Source organism: Lycorma delicatula, chromosome 11 (genome assembly GCF_047948215.1).
Source record: "Lycorma delicatula isolate Av1 chromosome 11, ASM4794821v1, whole genome shotgun sequence".
NCBI lineage: Eukaryota > Metazoa > Arthropoda > Insecta > Hemiptera > Fulgoridae > Lycorma > Lycorma delicatula.
The window spans coordinates 67,224,088-67,245,921 of record NC_134465.1 but is presented as its reverse complement, the minus strand read 5'-3'; the positions used below and the strand labels follow the sequence as shown (position 1 = coordinate 67,245,921).

The 21,834-nt window shown below is 30.8% G+C and overlaps 1 protein-coding gene across 1 annotated transcript in view; it reads right to left on the bottom strand.

Moving 5' to 3' along the window:
* The window catches only part of LOC142332003 (uncharacterized), a 369,173-nt gene extending 352,206 nt beyond the window's left edge, over positions 1-16,967 (bottom strand). Inside the window, exons 1-2 of the mRNA XM_075378058.1 lie at positions 16,603-16,967; positions 13,736-13,887 (exon numbers count right to left, since the gene is read on the bottom strand). The gene's annotated coding sequence lies outside the window, so the exon portion shown is untranslated. The remainder of the gene's footprint in view (positions 1-13,735; positions 13,888-16,602) is intronic.
* Positions 16,968-21,834: the final 4,867 nt, after the last annotated feature.

Sequence of the window (21,834 nt, the reverse complement as noted above, 5' to 3'; positions counted from 1 at the left end):
TAAACGTGAAACACCACTTATTTACTTTTACTGTATAACTCCTTATTCTGGAAAATAAAAATCTTCCATGAGGTTCCATTTTAACTTAAGAATCTGTTAAGGTATACGGATAAAAACCTCAATATACCACGAATAAAAAAAGAGAATGAATTTACTCATGATTAATTCTTAGGCATCTTAAATAGCTAGTTAACTGAAATTGTACAGTTCGGTTTATATTCAGCGGGGGTATTTTGAATAACAAAATCTGCGGTTAGAAGTATTTATTCTTTTAGAATTTTCTTATTTTTCAATACTTAGAATGAAGGTAGAAGAAAAATAATTTCTAAATAAAATTTCTGGGAACAACCCTTAACTATTTAACAAGGGCTTCCCTACAAATCTATGTACAAGTAAGTATTACTAGTCAAAGTTTATCTTATATCAAAGTTTATATAGTCTATCTTGGGTGTCTGAAGCGACTGTCTCGACACCGGTGATATTTCAGTGGAAAGAATAACGTACCGCTACAGGATGTCGTACATAGCAAGAAAGCAGTTGACCCAGTAACCTATCCCCACTCCTGGGGATTTCGGAGAGCATGTCAAGCTCTCCGTAATCCCCGACACGAAAATTTTAACCCGATTGACATGTGTAATTATACAACCTTTTTTTACCTCGCAATTTATTTACAATCGGTTCCGAGAAAGGAATCATAAGTAAATTGTATAACAAAAAGCACATGATGAGGGGCTTCCGATGAACACCCTCAATAAAACTTATATATTTGGTTTGTCTGGCATTTCTTCCACCTTCGCCCGATTCGGTCGCCCTAAAGGATAAGACCGAATGCCCATACCACAAACGGTTTAGCGAACAATATCCTAATTAGCTCCTAGATCATACATAACTGCGTGAGCGGAATAAGGGTGGTGCCCTACACCACTCGCTTGCGTGTCCCACCGCTCACTAGTCATATATTACTAAAATAGGTATATATGACTTGTCAATAAATTAAAATCTATTCCGTCAAGAACAGCAATTTGCTGCCACGCCTAGGTCGCTGAATGCCAGCAAGTACCTGTCCACCATATTATAGCGCTTGGCGCTATATTTGACCGATGGCCAGCCGTTTCTCGAGGGTAGCTTCCTACATCAAGCGGTAGCAGTCTTATAGCCCTTAAACTACTGATGCCGGTTGAACAAAGCAACGGCATCAAGGAACCGAGGAACTCCTACACGGTCTGACAATGCGGCTCACGCCGCACATTGACTCGCCGCTTATGCCAATTTTCCCCTTGATCTCTAAGTTCCAGGGTGACCCAAGAACTGGGCAGTCGAACATTATGTGTTCGTTCGACTGGACCCTTCCCGCAGACGCACAGCTCATCAGCAGCCAGAACTTACATATACATCAAGTACATCCGTAAAGTACGTACGTACATAAAGTACATAAACACACTCGCATCGAATAAGATTCATAGGTACAAGAGTTCAAAATGGTCTAACGAATAATTATACAGCCTTGTACGTAAAACTTACGAAATAATTTTAAGCTAGCGTTATTTCATAGTTATGTACCTTGTGACACGTAAATTCAGATTAAAAAATACGTTAAACGCATAATATGTTGTGGATGTTAAAAACTGGGTGTTTAAATCGTGGATGCGACATGATTATTCATTACACTTTTTCATACGGTTCAATTTTCCATATCATAATCCCACATATAAAAGTTTGAGTTTGTTAAGTAACGATTAGAAACATTGCATAAATAAACATTATTTGAATAATTTAGAGTACAAATTGTACGTTAATTTTATAATAAAATGAGTAGTAAAATTAGAACTGAATTTACTTAAGGATAAACAAAAAACACCCTTTTAACTGTTTCACCTGTTATTATGAGACAAACATAAATATTACTCGAAAAATATAAGATTAATAATAATTAATTGAAATTCTGTAGGAGTTCTTAATTTGTAACATCTCGATTCCCCCCCGAGGGGAGAAGAACCTACCTCGTAGCGTGTCCGGTCGCTACACCACCCCCTCCGTTCCTAGCCAGCAGTGGCTTTAACGGAGGACTTCTTCTCGCCCTCAAACTGATTGTGCCACACAGCTTTCAGTCTAGGCCCCGCTGAGATGCCACCGATGCAGATGCCCCGAGGGACATCTACATCGGTAAAAGTTCACCCCGAGATAGATTTACGTGTTTATGCCTTCAGAATGAAGACAACGGACACCTGCAGCTACCACGTCGCCCTCAAAAACTAAGCTAGGAAACCTAACCGCGGAAAGAAGACCCCGCGCCTAGATCCCACTATAAAGAGCCACTTTCTGAATGTCTCAGATCCGCACTAACAACCTCATTATAAACTTCCCACTAAAGTTTGTACATCGAAATTTAGACCTAGTTCCCTTAAGAACCCTGCTTAATACTCAAAATGAGTTACTATCTGACTCCGCTCCGGTCCGCCCGGGAGAGGAGATTTAACACCTACCCCCGCACAGCGCCATCGCGGAGTCCCGCGTGACATTCACCATCTTTCGCAATTGCCGCCGAGACTCCCCTACGTACCGCCTGAGCAGCACCCAGAGAAGCCCCGACGACAGTGATTTCGGCTCAAAAACGCCCTCGTCGGAGCGCAACCGCACCCGCCGGGCAAGAATAGTCCGGCCCACCGACAACGGCCGCAACTCCGCCGACAGCCTGATTCAATGCATACCACAATACTTCTAACCGAGGCACGCTGCCTAAGCGCCTACCTTCGGCCAGTCAACTGCCCAGGCGGTCCCTAGCCACCCAGGTTCCTAACACCTACTAAATTCCTTCGGCGGTCCTGCTCAGGGCGAGGAAGCGAAGGAAGCCAGCAACTATTTTCCACTCACTACGAGTCCTCCAGTTGACTCTTAATTTGTAACAGTGTAAATTTTATTTATCAAAGAGTTATTTGTTTTGAATACCTGTTAGTTAAAATTCCTAATACACTTCCAATTTATTAATGAAAGCGGTTATTAAATCCAATTATTCTATACTGCAATTAAAGTGAGTTAACGATACTTTTGTTACGTGCTGCAGTTCACAGTTCTATTTAATGACATTTTTCGGTTTAACATCTGGAACCACCGTAAGGTATTACTCAGAGGATGATATTTATGAATGAAAATGAAGTGTAGTCTTGAACAGTCTCAAGGTCGACCGATCCTGAGATATGGGGTTAATTGAAACCCTACCACCAAAGAACATCGGTATCCACGATCTAGTAAAATCCGTATGCAAATAACTGCTTTTACTAGAATTTGAACCTTAGAACTCTCGATTTCGAAATCAGCTAATTTGCGAATACGAGTTTACCACTAGATTAACCCGTTGAGTTCGATTTACAAGTAATAACATTTAGGAAGTAACCATTAGTTCTGCAGCTGACAATTTATGCACTTTTTTCAAATATATTAAATGCAAATAAAATGTCGCTGCAAAAATATTGTCGCAAATAAAAGAAATAAAATACCTTTTTATACTACTTCAATTTTTGTTTGTAATTTATGTTAATTACAAAATTCTTCATCCAGTTATTGTTTGTGTCACTATAACGCCAAGTCGCAAGTATGGTAAATTGAGTTCTATTAAAAATATTTAGGTTATAAGTAGATATGAAAAAAAAATATATATATATATATATACGCGTGCGCGCGCGCGTGTGTGTTTAACACTGTATAATTGTAAAATATTTTTTATTGTGATAAAAGGAAATGCGTTTAAAAGTGTATAAAAAAATGTTATGACATTGTTTTTTTTATGGATAGTACATCAGTAGTAGGCGATTTATTGATTTTATTAATGTAGGATTATTATGTACGAGTATGTATATTGGTGTGTAAATCGCCTTATATTTCTAGAAGTAATAGACCGATTTTCACCAAACTTGGCTATAAAACGAGTGTTTCTATAGTAGAGGCATTGATATTATTAAATTTTCACTTTAAAAGGTCAGCGCAGCGGGTGGGGATACAGAGGAAAACGAAATCTTATTTGATAATTTTATGAATATTATTAATAAACAACTTTTGTAAAAAAAAAAAAATTTCTGCTAAATTTCACCCCCCACCCCAAAAAATGGTTTTAATTTTGAAGAGTAAGGCAGTGGGTCTTTTTCGTTACAGCTTTTCTATTAGCATCTTGTTGGATCCACAAATTTGTTCCCCATCAAAGTGGGAACTTAAACCAGCCACCCTTCCCTCACCGTATAAACCTCACATCCCAGTTAACAGACTATTGCTGTAGTCGACTGTTATGTTGTGACATCACAGGTGATTAGTAGATTGTAGATAGTAAACCTTGGCCATGAGGTGGGGGATTAGAGGCATGGCAAATGGAAAATAAAAGATCCGAGACCGGGGAGGCTAACCTGCCGTGCCAGACGTGCTGCCGGTGGGTGGGGGACACCTCCTTTGAGTATATGGACACTCTCCCAGACTGCGTATACTTAAATGGATATCCGGTCGGGAGAAGAAGGGGGAAAAAAAAGGTGATTAGTAGAATTAAATATATGAATAATATTTAAAGTGTAAAAATTTATTTAAAGTGGCTACTTGTACCGGCACACCCGTGTGAATGAAATATGGTATAGGTGTGCGCTGTAGTTACAATTATTGAATTAAACACACAAAAAATATAGTATTTAAATAAAAAGATAAATATTTTTAATTAAGCTGTGTGAGTAAGCCGTCATCATCCCAACCCCACATGGGAAGACACCTGTCTTGTGATACTTATGATTGCAACACCATCCTCCCCGTTCCTAGCCCTGATGGGCTTTAACAGGAGTCATCTTTCGCCCTCTGACTTTTTACTTTCATAGTAATATAAGCCAGGGCTCCTTGGGATGCCTCGGTAGACATTTACATCGGTGATTTGTAACTCAGCTTTTGCCTTCACTGCAGGCCTCATCTGGACATCTTGAATGTCCTACATCATTGCCCTCTGAACTAGCTAACTGAGTTCGCGGAAGCACGAACCCCACACCTAGTTCTACACTTTATAGAGCCAATTTGTGCGTAAATGTCTCATAATATTTGAGGCGATTGAATAAATAACATACCACCAAATATGTTGTTCGCTACAACAAAATTTATTCCTAGTGCTATTGGTGAACTCAACTTTCAGTTCATACTCCTGACTTGGTTTCATTTATGGATTCCGGTCTGATCTATCAGGGAGAGGCGGACAGACCTCCTACTCCCACTCAGCTCCATCGCAGAGACCCGCATGACATTTAATTCCACTTACTACCAGCGTTGAGATGTCGCTACACCTCACGGCTGCATAGGAATCCATAGGAATCCATGCCCTCAGAAGCCCAGTCGCCGTTCCGCTGACAGCCAATATCATAATAATAATTACCATTACTTTTACTGACTAACTGTGGCTCGATTCTAACACGCCTACCTCCAACCAATCAACTGTCCAGGTGGTTCCTAGCCACCCGGGGTGCTACTCTACTTATACCCCTTCAGTCATTCTGCTCAGGGCGAGGAAATGGAGGAAGCCAGCCACAATTTCCCATTCTCTGAGAGTTTTCCAGTTGACTTGCAGATCCGTGCATCATAAAAAAGCTGCGCGATGGGAATGTCCTACAACTGTGTTGTCAGATTTTTCTACTTAAGAAAAAAAACTGGTTATATAAATAAGCCATTTTTTAGCATCTGCAACAAGACTACTTGTATTTTTGTCTGTTTAGAATAGCATTCTACATTCAATAAATAAGGTGTAGTTACAAGTGGCTTTTTAAATATTGCGATTAAAGGTATATGCCACAGAAATATTTATTCATAAACTACAATTCAGTTCATCTTAGATGTATTAAAGCGGGACAGATGTTTACCATACTCATCACAAAACGATTTCAAAATTCAACTAAAGACCAATAAAATAGTATATATTTTTTCTGCAAGATATTTATTTAATAAATTAAAAAAATTTTTTTTTTCATTTTAATATGTTTGTAAATTTTTATATTATCCAACTTGGATTGAGTCCATGACTTTTTCTACGATTTGTGTAAACATTACATCGTAAGGTTAATAATGATATATTTTGTTATATTTTATATTATTTATAAAATATTTTAAATTTAAAAAAATGTACATATAAAAAATAAAAGTATTAATATTATTTTTATCTCTTATACACGGTAGTTAATGGTAATTGTTAAATATACTTTTAACCAAACTTCAGTTCAAAAGATAATGTTTCACAGAGTAATACTTATGATAATTTGTTTACTCCTATATCTATGTGTGTCTGTATATTTGTTTGTGGTGTTACAACAATTTTAACAGGAAACAATAAAAGAAGCACTTAATTTTTAGTAAGTTGTGGGTGTTATTAAAAAAAAAAAGAAGTTGCAGATGGTTAACTCTCGGTTGAGAGTGATGAAAATTAGGGAAAGATCCTTCTTGTAATTTTTTTCTCTTTCTAACCATTATTTTAATTTTGTTTTTTCTCTTTTTCTTTAAAAACAAGTTTTTTATGAACATTTCTATAAATAAGCCGGTAAGATTTAGGCCATGTAGCTATAACAATGCTGTGTTTTTTATGATTAAAATAATATGTAAATCACAGTAATACAAAACAATATTATGTAAATAAATTTAACATTTAAAATTTTTTTTATTTAAATTTCAAGAAAAACATTTAATAAACTTTATGATTATATTGCCGTTTACAATAACATTAAATTGACTGACCATTTTATTTAATAACTGATAAAAAATTAATTTTTTTTTTTATTATATTACATTTACTACTTCTGAAAAAAATATGTATAATTTTTTTTTTTTTTAATATACTGTTATTATTTAATAAAACCTTGAAAATATATTTTTAATAATTTTTTTTATATCTATACTTATAAAAATATTTTTCAGTAAATTCAGTTTTATCTGAGGTTTCATTTTTTATACAAGTGAAACATTTATGGTGTAATTACCAAATTATCCACCCAACTCTCTTATTAAGGGACGCTGTACGCTTCTAATAGGGTTACATTCCTTATATCAAAAAGTTCAGTTTTAAAATGCCAAACATATTTATCAATAAACAAATCCTCTAGAAAATTTTTGAAAAGTGAGGTTTCCCTATTTTAATAAGAATAACTCATAATTTGCAGCAGGATGGAGCACAACAAAAGGGGGGTTACCAATACAGGGACAAAATTATAAATAATCAAGGTTTAAGGCAAGAGTCTAGTGCATCCTTCACAATCTTAAACAATCGATCGACCTTTTTAGGTAATAGAAGTCAGGATATTAATCTCCAACAGAAAAAAGTGATGACCTTTTTCTTGAACGTTGCATTTGCAGATATTTTAATCGACGATTCATAAAAATGTTTACAAAAGTCTACTTTTATTTTTTGAATTTTCAAGTTACAACTATAACTAATATAAAGACAAAAGTAATGGAACCTAGCTAAAGTGAATAGTTTGCTATCAAAGTAAATGCAGAAATACATCAAAGCTGTTTTATTTTTTAGAGAGGTTAAAAAAGCTAATAGATATAACCTGAAAAGTCTATGTAATGTCATATCCGTTTGGATTATTTTATGACGTGAAACCATGAGATTTTATGGGAAAAATTAGAAACAACTAAAAATGCACTTTTTAAATTAGTCAAAAGATTGCAAAAAAGAGGATAGTAAAGAAAATATAAATATCAGGAATAAATGTTGTTAGTATTAACCAAAAAGTAGATTACTATTCCAATGAATAGAAGAATAACCTTCAAAGACTGGATAATAATAGGATTCCTAAACTTATTATGGATTAGCCTAAAGGCACAAGTCAAGGAAGCTCATTGCAATGTTGGGAATAAAATATTTTCATGCTGGAATAGGTTTTATATATTATTATACAACCGGTCAAAGGGGATTCATAAATAAATAATAATGATAAAGTTTCAGAACCTTTTATAACCAAAAGTTTCATAACCTTTCTTAAAAAAGTTCTATCTTTAATTCCAGGTCAGGCTAAAATATTACATCGTATTTTCATGAACATGTCTTGATTATCATCAAACCAAAAATCTTCAAATAACATGAACAACTGTTGTAACAATAATTTGATGATTTCCTCTTTTAACCACAATAAAACACAATTCTAGTGTTGAAAGATTCCAAATCGATGTATGTATATTGATTGCATGCATGTATGTATATTTTATGCTTTATGTTTCATGATTGAGTGTGGATCGATTCGGCTAAAATTTGGCCCGATGATTTCTGCATATATGGGGCATTGATGGCAATTAATTTTAGTCACAATCAGTCAAAAGGTAAGGAAGTATGAGTCTCATATCTCAAAATTTTACTCATAAGGGATGGTTAATTTTTTTTTTTAAGTAATTTAATTTCTCTTTGGTAAATAAGATAAAAAATCCTGATACAGGGGTAGGGAAAAAATCCTTTCTTTCATTTTATGTTTCTAGATTCAATGTGCTTTTTGTACTAATTAGATCATATAATTAGTACCATCAATTAAGTGATATATTTGGGCAATTTCATTTTGGGTGGGAATATAACAGCTTAATTTTTTTGCATTGTATCTATTGTCATTTTTTTTAACCGGATATACTTTTTCAGACTGGATAAAAAAATTTTTATGAAATTTTTTATATGATGACTTCTGAATATAGGTAATTGATTTCATTTAATTTTGAATATAATTGGTCAAACGAATGGAGAGATATAGTCTCCATGCATTACTGACAAATGGCTATTGAGGAAATATTTGTACATCTCTGTAATTTTAAGTAATCCTAATTTTAGGATTCTGGTAATTTCCACATTTCTTCTAATTTTAACTAAACTGGTGTTAAATAAAACTTTTATAGTAATACAGTTCTTTTGAAATAAATTTCTTTCTTTTTTTATAAAAACATCAAACATCTTGACTAAGTTTTTGAGAACCATCTTTACTAAGATAATTACTACAACTCTGTCAACCTCCATGGTACAATGATAGCACCTAAGCCTTTCATCTGGAAAGTCCAAGTATGAATCCTGGTCAAGTACAGCATCTTATCACACGATAAAAATTTTCATTCCGTATTCTCACACACAAGCTTTGAGCTTATAAAGTGAATTCATTTTAAAAAAAGAGGGGGAAAAGTAATGAATAAGAATAATAAATTTGGCACACTGTAAAGGTTCAATAACTAAGTCACAGAGATTTTGTAACTTAAACCCCTTCATAATACAACATTTCTAAAATAGGTAAAAATCTTCTAGATAAAACTGTTTGTTAAATATTTTACCATAATAAAAAATGCACTGCATATTGCCTTTCCAATCAAATTAACATCACCTTGACATCTTAACAATTAATGATGGCTTTTTACATAAAGGAAATGATTTTGCCGCCCACAATAATGACTGAACTTTTGTATGTATTTGTATATATACACACATTTACATATTTTCCAGGGACAAATGTATCATGTATTAAATAGAGAGAAATTATATTTATTTTATATATATATATATATAGTATTTTTTTTATTTTTCAATATTGTTAAGCAGTTATTTAAGAGCTACATATAAACCATTGTGAAAAAATTAAATGAATGCAATTTTGGCTAGGGTTGTTGTAGTTGAAAGCTTTTTTATGTCAAATTTTTTTTTAATATCCTTTAAAATATCTGTGTTACAATACGGTGGTTACTGGAAAAATACAGTACCTAGACCAGACCAAAAGTTGGTTCTTCAAAGCCTAGGGAAAAAAATCCTTATAAAAAATCATCTGGTGTTCTTGATCGGGGATCTTGATCAACCTTAACAGAAAATCAACTTTTTTCACAATGGTGGAATTAATCAACCGGTTCCCATACATTCAATCTGACAGTGTAGCGTATGCCATAAAGTCTCACTGTTAATGAGAGGCCAGTTTTCCTCCTGGCCTTTAAGTTGAGGGTGATATTTATTCTAGCTGCCAAGAGAGCCCATGGTCTGGTCAAGTGGTTAACTCATTATTGTAAATTAGTTGATTTCAAAGTTGAGAGTTCTAAGGTTCAAATCCTAGTTACCCTAGGTTCAAAGGCAGTTACTTTTATTTGAATTTGAATAGTAGATCGTAGATACCGGTGTTCTTCAGTGGTTGGGTTTCAATTAACCACACAGCTCCGGAATGGTCAACCTGAGACTGCACAAGACTATACTTCGTTTACATTCATACATATCATCATCTGAAGTAATACCTTACGTTAGTTTCAGGGGCTAAACAGAAAAAAAAGAGCTGCCAAGAGAATTTAAGTAAATGAGTTTATTAAATAATTCTTTTATTATGATCGGTATATAATAATACACATATACATCGCTTCTGAAATAGGTAGGTATTGGCCAACAACTGGCCAATTTGAATGCAAATGCCGGCTGACCAGCATTTGCCAGGATGGATGAAGGGAAAACATGGTTAAACCATGATCAAAGCTTAAATACAAAATACGTGATTATCATAAAATAAAAAAATTGATGAAATTAAACATGTATATATTATTTACATTATAAACAAGTGAAATAAGGTAAATATATCAATACAATAAACAATTACAAAATAAATCACAATTCAGAAGCTGTTAAAATGAAAAGAAATTGAACGTGTATTTCCGTATAACACTGAGATGCAGAAAATTCAGAGGTTATTTAATCTTTTAATTAATATTAATGAAACATTCATTGATAAGGTAATATAATTTTTTAAAAACAAAATTTTAAATAAATTGCTGAAAAGGGTTTTTTAAATGTTAGGTAATTAATTAAAAATGGCAATGGAAGTACAATGAAGTCCTGTTCTCATAAGCCAAATATTGCATCAAGGCTAAACCTTGAAAAAAATGTAATTTATTAATTATATATATATATATATATATATATATATATATATATATATATATATATATATATATATATAAAGATAATGACTAATATCTATAATTCAGTTCTTGGATTCAAAGATAATCATGTTCAAGATGAAAAAGTATGATGCAGTTGTAAAATCCTTAAATAAACTTATGCTAGTGAAAATGAATCTGATATATGACATCAACACTGAGCCTTAATCGACTCAATATTATAAACCTTATTAAACACTACATGTGATACAACTACACTTTTTATGAAAAATCTAAACATCTTGCAGTAATAAAATGTTGTAAATTAAAGATGCAGTAAAAAATTAGCACATATTCCAAATAACTTTTCATTCATAAAAAAGTATAAATACGGCATTAAAAGTCATAATTATGATTCTAGTCATGTTAAAATATTTTTGGGTTACTGGTTGTAAGGTATTTCTACATAATTTTTTCAAATAACCAATTAATAAAGTTCAAGCTGTAACTTTCTTCCACCGTCAATAAAAACATAGAGATTTATTGTTAACATAGTGAATTTATTGTTTTGCCAAAATTAATTTTAATGTTTTAATATTCTGTTTTAATATTTGTTTGAATTTTTAATTTTCTACTTTATACAATTTTTTTTAATTAAACATGAATTTTTTTTTTTGAAAGCATTTATATCATTTTTAAATCTATTCATTAGCCTGAAACTGCTACATTTAGTATTGAATTATAATTTAATTCATAACAAAAGAGTAAAATAAAAGTGCTAGGCAGAAAACAAATTTGTATTAACAAGCATTCTTTTTCTCCTGTAGATTCTACTATTCTACAAAACATGGAGTAACTACTTCTTTTTAACACATGACCAAATTTGACAAGAATTTCAATGAAAAATTTTCTTTCCTTCAAAACCCTTTCCCCATTTATTGTAAAGATGAAATTATGAAGTAAGTAGTTATGCATGTACAATAGTTTTCTTAAAACACATATCCAAAACAAACAAAAAAAATGTTCTACTTTTATGTAAAACTGAGAGACATAAATTGCTGCCTTACTAAAACTGATGATTAGAACATTTTTCTAAAATTGTTTAAATAACATAAGTAAAACAGTGTACTTAAATATACATAATTTTTTAATTTCATTTCTTAATGAATTTGTAGAATATTGAAATTGCACTATTGGGAAAATCAACAAAAAAAAGGTAACTTATACTTAACATGTGAATTTTTCATAATTTCCAATAGATTTCTTCAAATATTTTGAAATTTGTAAAAATAATGCAGAAAAGAAGTTGAAATTCAGTTTTAAACTAAAATTTTACATCAAATGATAAGAATGAAATTCTGCAAACAAAAGCTTCCTCTTTTGCAATGATATATATAAAATATCTTACTGAACAATAAAACAAATATAATTTTTCTTTATTATTGTATCGACCTCAATCTTCTTAATCATGAAATATATTGTCTATTTAGAGTTCAGAATCGGCAAATTAGTATACATGAATTGAATTGAACGCAAAGTGTTCTAAGTCAACAACTGTTAGGTCTTTTAAAGTTCATGTATAAGTTGTTTTGTGACATTTCTCATTAATAGATAAATGTCATTTCCTAGCAGAATAGCATGCTCTTCAAATCAAAATGTGTTTCTGAATAATTTTTGTGAGAATACAATAACAAGTTTTATAAAATTATTCAGTGATGATAGTAAAGCGTTGGAATTTTTTGTACAATCACAAAGTTCTACAGCAAAATAAAAGTGTACAAACTGTGATGTGTAAATGAAATTAAATGAACAAACAATGGTTTTCAATGTTTTAATTGTGTTCAAATTACAGATAAACAAAAGAGAAAGTGGAAGTACAGTGTTGTAAATAAATTACACAGTTTAAATATACTTTGTTTGAACACCATAATTTGAGTGAAAAAAAATTATTTCCAGATATTTTGCTTATTGCATGGCGCTTAGATCGCCTAGGCAAGAACTGCTCCTAAATGAACTCGATATATCCAGTACAATTGTACAAGTAGATTGGAAAAATCATTTGTAGGTGGTGTACAGTAGTGATATATAAAGAATCTCAAGTAGTCAGAGATGAGGGCTGAATCGTTGAAATCAACATAGTGAAAACTGTAAAGAGAAAACACAGTTAAAGATGAGTTATTGAAGGGATAGGATTGTTTAGCTAGTATGAATGGTCTCAAATTGTTCATTTGTGACAATCGCAACCTCTGATCATGAAACGCTACAACCTATCATTCATAAAGTATGCATGCCTTGGAACTACCATTAATTTAGACTGCTGAAGAACATAAAATTCTTTTCAATATGAAGGATACCGGCACCTTACTGTCAAAAGATAGCTATAATTTTGTAGATACCAATTCATTCAGGTGCCTATACCCTGCACACTGAAAGATTGTGGAGAGAAGTGAGAGGTAATATATCAAGATATGGCAACATAAACAAGACATCGTAGGTCACTAGGCAGATTTTATATTCAAGAGGAAATATAATAACTACAAAAAAAGGATTCACTATTTACTTAAAGCTATTGGACAAGTCTATGACAGTAATCAACTGATAAAAGAATAACACCAAACGTCAATGCTAATGGTGATGAACCTGAGGTGTAGGATAGAATATAATTCATAAGGGACTTGCATGAATATCTCATGAAAGTCTCTTATGAATTATATTCTTTCCAACACCTCATTACATATTTTTAGGTAGATAACCATATATTACACAACAAACTGTGATAAGAAGATTGAGGTCAATACAGTAATAGTAGAGAATTATCACAGGACAATCTTATTTTTTTATTAAATTTAAGTAATATTGTACTCACCCATTATTATAGAATGACACAGTCACCTTGTACAAGGACTCATATAATGTTAAATAATTTAATAGTATTCTGGTGAAAAAACACTTGTTATAATTTTAGATTCCTCTTCAAAGATAATAAAACAATAAAAGTTAAAATCAGAGCAAACAGGGCTGTAAATAAAAAGAAAAACTATATTAAACTTATTGGTGCATGAATGAAAAAAGTTAAAAATCATTTTTATCATAGGTATCAATCGCCTTAATTTATTCTTCTTGAAAAGTCAAATACATGCTATAAAAGGAGAAAGACTGTTTGAATCATCAGAGAATGACAGCTATCCTTCCTGATTAAAAAACAGATTTCTTCCTTTTTCATATGTAGTTTTATAATAATAATAATAATAATAATAATAATAATAATAATAATAATAATAATAATAATAATAATAATAATAATAATAATAATAATAATAACAATAATAATAATAATAATAATAATAATAATAATAATAATAATAATAATAATAATAATAATAATAATAATAATGTGGGTATTAGGAATGTAGAATTAACAATGAAAAATGTCCATTCTTGGTTCCTTTTGCATAAGGTTTACTTTTCTAGATTTTTCTCTTTGTTGTGGTCTTTGTTTCTCAGCAAATTAAAATATTTCACCACTATCTGTTTTCCTGAAACTTCTCACTGACTGATAAAATAATTATTTGATTAAAAGAAAAAAGGAAAATTGTGTAGGTGTAATAATTTTGATTTCCTTATTAATGGTATTTTTTAATGTTATTTAAATAATTTTTTACTGTTAACTGTTTTATGCATTTTCTATATTTTTACATTCACTTTTCCTATTTCTGAAACTCAACATCCTACATCCTCAATTTTGTCTAAAATATATTCTGATTTTTGACTTCCTTCATAGTATTAACCCACAAGACTTATTTCTAGAACTAAATTAAATAACCCCTTCCTGATTAAAAAAAAAATCAAGAAAAATCTAGAAAAGTAAACCTTACACAAAAGGAACCAAGAATGAACATTTTTTTATTTTTAACTCTATACTCCTAATACCCACATTATTATTATTATTATTATTATTATTATTATAAAACTATATATGGAAAAGGAAGAAATTTGTTTTTTTTTTAATCAGGAAGGGCAACAGAGATAGGAACAATTGTTATTCCTTAATACATGGCCCACCAATTTATTCTTCTCCTTTTTATCTTAAACTTCATTTTGCACTACATCTCCCGCACCGCATCTCAAACATCTAAATTCTTTATTTTTCTGATTACGTGTTCTGCTATTATAAATACAGCACTGTCTTAGAATACATAAAAAAAATATTTTTTCGGTAACTGCTAAATCATTGTTTGATTACAAATGAGACATTCAACAGAAATAAGAGAGAGGTATAATTGATCATATAAATAACAGTAGACTGAGCAATAAAGACATGAAGACTAGCACTTTAATGAAAAATCTAAATGAAAAAATGAACAAGGCATACATAGTTGGTTTCAGTGAGATGGAGAGAAAGGAACAGTAACTAAAAGAAGTAGAATAAAAGGGAGTAAAAGCCTGAATGAAGATCACAGAAGTGATGGCTCAGCAAAGCGATAAACGACATAGAAAAGAAAGTAAGGGATATTTCAAGAGTATTTCAGGAACAACGGAAGACTACAACCAAGAGGAGGTCATTTTTGAACAGTCTAGCACCAACAAATATTCTGTAATCATCGCTGTTGGATGGGCAAGGGAATCAGCATTTTTACTGGTGAACTTTTCTTCAGTCCAGTAGAACCTTGGTAAAAAGTCAAATCAGAAGAAAAAATTGTTATTTTAAACCAGATTTAAATATTACCTCTCATTAAAATTCATTTTTCTTGTGACATGTTGATCTGAGAGCTGATATGATTACTTGTTAAACTTTAATGCATACTGCCTGTTATGAAATGATAAAAAAATATTAAAAAAACATATTTTTTATAATATATATAAATTACTTATATCATTTTCAGTTTTACTTTAGTATTCTTAGTTCTCAATCTGGTAATCAAAATTCTTTTTCTTTAAGAGATTTTGTGCAGAATGTATCTTAAAAATGTGATACTAAACCAACACATATGTTTTTAACTTTACAGATTGAACAATTATTAATGTAATATTCACAGACAGCTTTCCAAACTGCTGAATAAGATTTTCAACAAATATCTGAATTACATCTAATGAATTTTCATAAAAAATTATCAATTTAAAGATCCTGGGGAAGGAATTCATATTAGTTTTATACTTCACCCTCTTGAATTTAGTCAATTTAATTATTTTTCATTAATTAAGAAATATAATTTAATAAATCAAACAACTTTTGAAAAACCTGTACCAATCATCACATGTGTTGAGATTGATCATTATCACTTTAAGATTGAGTGCACAAAAGGTTTTTCAAAATTATCACTTTATTCAAATTGATACACTGGATAAATTGATTTTGTTGATCAGTACGATTAGTTTTAATAAATAGGTATTAAATATTTTAATATTTGCCACTTCAGGTATCACGCTCTTTTCCTAATCTACTTACAACCATAATTTTCAGCAACTACAAATGCAAAACTCATCCACTGACTGATGAGATCAAGCTTCAAATCCAATAAAATGGTATAAGTAATTTTAAATGGGTTTAATTTTTTCGTAGTTAAAAGTTCACTTTTTTTTTATAAGAATTAAACAAATGGTAAATAGTCTCTAAGGAAATTCAGTCTGGGACTAATCACATGCTTTTTTTCCAGTAGATGGACAAAACACAAACAAAACTAGAGAATTTAATTTTAAGTCTTCAACATCAGAAATTTAGAACACAGTACTTACTTCATCTGATTCTATTTGAAAAGATTTTTTCATTATAGTCTTTCTCCGAGTGTCCCTCTAGCTGCTTCCTATTTTGCTTGAATAATTCAGCTAACTTCCCACACTCCTTTTTTTTTTTGAGATGCCTAGACCACTTTATTTTTTCATTCCAGATTCTGTTCAGCGTTCTTAACATATTTCCTTATAATTTATAATTTTTTTATTCTTTTTGTTCTAGTTTTTCCTATATGCTTCTCAGAAATTCTATAGTTGGAGTTTCAGATGTTTTGTCTCTCTCTGCACCCAACTTCCTGCTCTCTGAGTAAGGATGACAGAAAAAGATTTATAAGGTACTTCTTTGCATCTTGTACTTTCTCATCCCATATTAGACTTCTTATATTTTAGTAAAAACTATATGCGTTCTGAAAAAATTACAGTTTCGTGTTCTGTAACAAAATATTAATAGATCATAGTTCAATATAACTAGGGGTACACTCACCAATTAAGGTTGGAGGGCACTGAGGAAATAGAATACCCAAGGTGAACAAAAATAAGTGAAGATGCTCATTGGATCTGAAAGTGGAATAAGAAGACATTCCCCAAAAGCGGAGGGGGCAGATGAGGCTTGGGAGATAACCTGAATAAAATGCAGTGTAGATAGATCTCTCTGTAAGCTGGAGAGAAAGATATCTATCCACGAGAAGGGAACTCTTATAAGAAAATCCCTGGTCCTCCAGGTTGGTAGTTGGGTGTGGGATTAACAGCCCTACCCTGTGAAAAGCATGTTGTTATGAAATGCAACGAAAAGCCTCAGATCAATAGGACTGTTGGAATAAATACTGGATATCAACATTGCAAAAGATTTAATCTAGTCTGCAGGAGACTTCCCTCCATCCTCAGGGTGACTGTCCTTTCATGGAAACATCTGCAAAAGATGCGACCATAAAACTTTTTAATGAAATCTTTATTTTTAACCCTCTGCTGTTCTTTTATATGGTATAAACATCCCTTCCAGATCTAAATACTAATTTCACAGTAAAACCAAGTAGAAAATCCATGGAATATATGAAGAAATTTGCTGAAGAACATGCCTATTTAACAAATATATATATATTCTTTCATCTTAATCATCTATGAACTGCATTAAAAAACAACTTCAAAAAGCTGTCAGAACTCTTTCATTTTTTAAATAACTAGGTATCTATTTTTGAAACCAGTTGCTTGTTATCTAGAAAGATAATTAATAATTCGTTTTGTTAATCTGTTGTTCTCCATTCTTTTATAATTATTGTTACATTTAGGACCTAAAATCATTTTTAAAATTTTCCTTTCTTTATAATTATTTTTTCTATTCTTGATTCTTTGACTGTTGCCATATTTTCTGTAACATTTAAGCACTTTGGTTAAATGGTTGTTACAGTGTCTAATTTTGAGTTAAAAGGGAGAAATTTTTTATTATACATATTTTTTGATAGATGATAGAGTAGTTCAATTTTATTTGCATTCATTCCTGAGTTGAATCTTTCCAAGTCATTGTTATTTTGTATTATTTCAAAGACACAAAAAATATTTTAAATATCTAATAAAAAACATTGTCAGTGGACAGATAGATCTGATGCTGTATTTCATGTCAAATGAGGCAAGGTAATTCAAATTAATGCAAGGTCTGGGCAAATTAATTCATGCAACACTAGGTATTAGATGACTAAAAATTCTCATCAGATGTTGTTGAGAAAATATATGGTGCTGCGTTCTGCTAATCAACAAGTGGGGCCAATATTATTTACCCTTTTTTAAAAATATACACTTTTGCTAATGCAAATATTTCATTTAATTTCCATTTTCATTTCCTTCATAAAAAGTTACATGTCACATCTGTGTTTAGTCTTTAGCAGTTCACTAGTCCGTTGCTCACTTGGTATTATAGAGGTTGTCATGATAATAATAAATAGCCAATAATTTAAAGTAATTGAGAAGTTAATAAGCATTGTTTAAGAAAAGAATTCCATTCTTTTTCAAAATAATAAACAATTAATTCTAACAAAATATGTAATAAAATACTTATGTTTTAAAAGAGTATTTCATTAACATTAAGAAAAATATACATTAAATATTATAAACATGACTGGCGAAACAGACAATGCATTTCAAATAATGATTAGAATGCAATGTAAGAATGTCATTTCTGAATATGAGAATTATTAAATTATTTAAGAACGATATCCACGATGTCGCCACTATGTTGAAAAGAGTTAAAGATTAAAGCTTAACATGTTGAAAGCCCATTTGTTATGTTAAAATAAATAATGATGTCAAATTTATTTAAAAATAAATCTTATTTCAAAATAGCACTGAAATACATACTACAATTTCACAAAACTAAAAAAAACTAGATAAGTAATTATCAGATAAATTAAAGATTTAACAACTGGGATTTACAAGATTATGAATCTACTAACATACAAGTAGAAATACTAACATATTTCACAAAATATAAAATACCAAACTAGTATTATATATTATACCAAACTATTATGTAAAAATTCCACATAACAAAACCTACAAAAAAAGATCCTAATTGTTCAAAATGCTGTATTATATTTAAAGAGTGGTCCAAAAATCACAAAACAGCCTATTATTTCAGAAGTAGTAAAGAAAATGAAACATTTGGATACACCAATGTAAATTAGGTATGAGGTAAAACACAACAATGGGCGCCATTTTGAATTGCCATCCATTTACTTAAATAGACATTTATTTAAATGGATTTTAATGGGGGGGGGGGGGTCATGTGACGTACCAAAACAGTTGAAATTTTACTAGGAAATCATTTCAGCAATCAGATTTCACATAGCTATTACGGTGTAGGAGTTATTGGCATCCAAAATTAACACTGGAGGGCTACATAATGGGTTCAATATGTCAACCATTTTGTTGAATGTATAACTCCAGTCACTTAATCCAGTCAGCAGACACTCACAGAAGCACTTCTGATGCAATTTCCGTGCAGCACAGTATAATTATTTGTTGCAGATGGTGAATATCACAAATCTGTATAGATTTGGATTGCTTGTGACTTATTTTCTTCAGCTTCACACTCTCCTTTTAATTTGGTGATAAAAGTCATAGACTTGGATACATAACTTCATATGCCTAAACTCTACAAGTAGTCTAGTCAAAATTTTATATTTTGGCATGCTTATTCACGACAACACATTGAACCACCAATAACGGAACCTCTTGCTTTGAGATAACAGTATTGACAGAGAACATAGATGCTGAGGCAGTTAGTGTCCTTTGTCTCTCTCAATCAGGGAATTATCCAGGTAATATCCTCCATGCCGTGCACTCATGTTCATATGCGAGCCGTGAAGACAAAAGTTTTATTTATATTCAACTGACCTTCATTCATAATTAAATAACTTTGCATTCAGCAAGAAACTGCTTATGCAAGCACTATTCACAAACATTTTTTTAATTTCTAGGTGGTCTTTATATGCATAGGTCTGATAAATGATTAGCATAAATCTGATAAATGATTTAGCATGAAAAGAATTATAATTATAACGTAATTTGTTTTCTATGATTTTCTGATTACTACAATCATCATAGACTGCAAACTATGGCACTTAAGATGATTTGGAAAAAAAGTATTTCATTTATTATCTAACAATATTTAAAATAGCCTGTCTATTTAAAATATATACAATATTTAAAATATCCATTCAAGTAAACTAATAACAGATTTCTTAAAACCATTCACTTGTTTAAGGTGTGTTAAGGTAATTCACCTTGATAAAAATTGCCCTTGATGAAATACCTCATCATCCACTTTTTTGCTGAAAAGTGTTTCTGATGAGATTCATCATTACAAATTTATCTGTTTTATTCTGTTGTTGATGAGTTACTACAGTGTGTGTCTAGTTAAATTTTTACTGTAATTTAATGGTGAAGCGCTAGTGGCATATCAATTATACTATATAGAATTATCCATTCTATATGTCTTATTCTGCATCCTGAACAGCTGTTACCATGAACTTGTTTTGATTTTTGATCGTTCCTTAAGTTGCATATGTGTTAGTTTTATTATTTCTTTCTATTACATATTGTTTTCTCTCATCGTTTTCATAATTTTACTATTATTTTTGTGAAATCTTCAGTCATATTTTTTTTCCAACTGTTTGGGGATGTGATTGTACATAAATATCATAGTTCTTTACTACCTAACTTAATGTAATTTTTTATGTGAGCAAATGATCTTCGTATTATTACTTGAACTACTAGTATTTTACAATTATTAATTATTAATATGACAATTATACTGTAAATGATATTGATTAGTACAAAATGGCCTGTTCATCACATGTAATGATAGAGTGATAGTGATATAATTGAACTTTTAAATATTATTTTTTACACTGCATGATAAGAGAAATATATAAATAGGTTCTTAAATTAGTTTGTCATATTTCTGCATAGATCAACAATATGTAAAAAAAAAAAATGGGCAAAATAATAAAGGTTTGAAAAATGAGTTTAACTAATTTCTTCAGCATACATATGAAGTTCAGTCTTTAGTTTCGAATGGCAGTACACATAACGTTGTATAATGCACAGCATTAGCTAAGCTTTATAGTTTTGGAATATGCCAAAGCAATAAACCTAAAGTAAAAACCTCACCATCAAAATAACTTTTTTATAAAATACGGTATGGAGGTGCAACATGTGCGTTGAGGGTGGGAGGTGAAACATGTGTGGTGAGGAAGAGAGATTTAAGGTGTGTGGTAAGCAGTGGCGGCTCTTAGCTAAAATTAGTGGGGGAGCTGCTCTAGAAAATTGTTAGCCTTTGTTTTAAAATTGTGCAAAAGAAAACAAACTTATATAAAAGAAAATTTTATCAGAAACTTGATAAAATCCTAAAAGAACAAAATCAAATATTTTTTACTTACTTTAATATAAATTGTTATATTCAATATATTCAATCTTGATCTATTCATTTAAATTAACCAAAATTTTAATGCGAAGTCCAACTGTTTATTATTATTTATAATGATCTGTAAACTAAAAAAATATTATTGAAAAAAAATATACACATGTATGTATTTTTTATACAATACATATATAAAATATAAACTAATTTAGTATATGTTTAAATACTTATGTGTAAGTATGCATAAATTAAGTATATATTTTTATATCACTAATTATAAAAATAATTTAGAAATATGTAACAACAAAAAACATGAATATACT